At 37.1% G+C, this 1,978-nt stretch overlaps 1 long non-coding RNA gene across 1 annotated transcript in view; it reads left to right on the top strand.

Moving 5' to 3' along the window:
- The window catches only part of LOC106524030 (uncharacterized), a 3,180-nt gene extending 1,910 nt beyond the window's left edge, over positions 1 to 1,270 (top strand). Inside the window, exon 3 of the long non-coding RNA XR_001310965.1 lies at positions 1,033 to 1,270. This is a non-coding gene — a long non-coding RNA (uncharacterized LOC106524030). The remainder of the gene's footprint in view (positions 1 to 1,032) is intronic.
- Positions 1,271 to 1,978: the final 708 nt, after the last annotated feature.

Here is a 1,978-nt window from a genome sequence, read left to right as displayed (position 1 = left end):
ATTTTTTTCTTATAAAAGGCTAAATAAAACAAAAATATTGGTGGTAATTTTTGACTGTGTAACTTTATAAACGGTACCCCATACTCGGCCGTTGAGAAGCAGTTACTTGCTGGAGGTGTGGACTCTGTTGAAGTTTAAAATGATTGGATCTGACTTGCCCAATCACCAATGTTTGGCTGTGACGTATGTAGTGCGCCAGCTCCACCGTGACGTACGCTAAGCTAAGAAGCCAATCAGGAAGTGTGTGCGCTGTAAACAACCATCAACTACTGGGAAGAGAGAAGTACCGAGCCAAACAAGAAGTCTGTAAAGAGCTGCAGGCTTTGTTAGACAAATTAAATTTATTTGGAAGCCAACATGGACTGACTTTATTCACTTCCTCCACTGCCATTGCTAAACTACAAGCTAAAACTAAAATGGTGCAGGGAATCAGTGACTTCATTCACAACTCCTTCTGTTTGCTGATTGGCCCGGTTGAAATTCTACCAGAGAAATCCTTGAAATCCCAGAACTAGAACTGAAATGTGTAGGAAGGCAAGGGTCAGGCTATGTAATGTCTGATTAATAAAGTTTACTGTAAAACAAGATTTAACTATTTCAAATTTACAACTATTTCATCCACTGACATGTATTCCCTGTAGAAACTAACCTTGTAGTTAAACCACGAAAGAAACAATGTAAGTTGAGATTTTTTACTTTAAGTTACAGTTATCCCAGATTTAAATATTATTCATTTTGTTAGTGTGTTAAATAGATAAAGCCAATCTGAGCAGCACTCGCACTCATTATACCCCCTTTAAAACTAAATAATAATAATAAGAAGAACAACTTTATTTATAAAGTGCTTTCAAACAAAGTGCTGAACAGGAGATAAAATCACAAATGACAAGACCAAGAATTTTACCATTATTTGTCTCTATAGCTAGGTTGAACATATGTCTTTCACAGTATTTTCTGAGGCAAAAGTCCTCAAAAAGCACATTAAAATCTTTCCACAAGTCAGTATAATTGTGTTTCTGGTTTCCTTGAAAGGAAGGAGGATCAAGATCATGTGAGGATCCGTCCCCCCTGCTTGAAGCTATTTTTTTCGTGTAATGTCCCAGAAGGTTTGAACTCCACCCTGCTGATCACACTGGATAAAACCAGCCTGTGATGCTGTGTAGACAACTATACAGCCCATCACCTGACAATAACACTGTCTGCTTTTTAACAAATATTCACTTCTCTGCTAGCTGTTTGTAATAATGAACCATCTGGTGGTTAAAGATCCAGTTTGTGCAGATTTGACTCAACTGAAGACACATGATCTCATCTCACACCCTTTTCTTTGGGAGTGACTGCAAACAAAAATCTTCACATTGCTCGCTGATTAGTCGATTTATTACTAGAATATTATCGAATTAAACAAAATAGTTTGAGGGAAATAATCTGTCATTTGTATAAATAGTTCAATGCAATAAAAATATAAGATTGGAAACAAAAAACATTTTTAAAAAGCAACTCTATTGTTTTGGTACAGCTTGTAAAAAATGCTTTTCTTGGTGTGTTGGTTTAGTCCAGGGCTCTGCAACATTCACAATCAAACTCATGTCTGCTCCTTGGCTCACTCATAAAATGTGTGATTATAAACTGGTGGTCCATGGGCCACTTTGGGGTTCTCAAGCTATTTGGGTCTGGGGACCACTTACAAGGGCAAAAAAATTTCCAGGGACCACCTCATAAACCCCATTCTGTTTTAAAAGATACAGCGGTTAAAATAAGTATTGAATACGTCAACAATTTTCTCAGTAAATATATTACTAGAGGTGCTAATGACATGAAATTTTCACCAGATGTCGGTAACAACCCAAGTGATCCATACATACAAAGAAATCAAACCATAAATGTCCAGAAATGAAGTTGTTGTTGTTGTCAATGACAGCTTTCAAGACGCCTCCTGTATGGAGAAACTAGTGGCATGCATTGCTCAGGTGTGATT

The sequence above is a fragment of the Austrofundulus limnaeus genome, unplaced genomic scaffold (genome assembly GCF_001266775.1).
Source record: "Austrofundulus limnaeus strain Quisiro unplaced genomic scaffold, Austrofundulus_limnaeus-1.0 Scaffold174, whole genome shotgun sequence".
Classification (NCBI taxonomy): Eukaryota; Metazoa; Chordata; class Actinopteri; order Cyprinodontiformes; family Rivulidae; genus Austrofundulus; species Austrofundulus limnaeus.
Note: the sequence above shows the minus strand (reverse complement) of the source record. Positions and strands in the feature narration are given on the sequence as shown.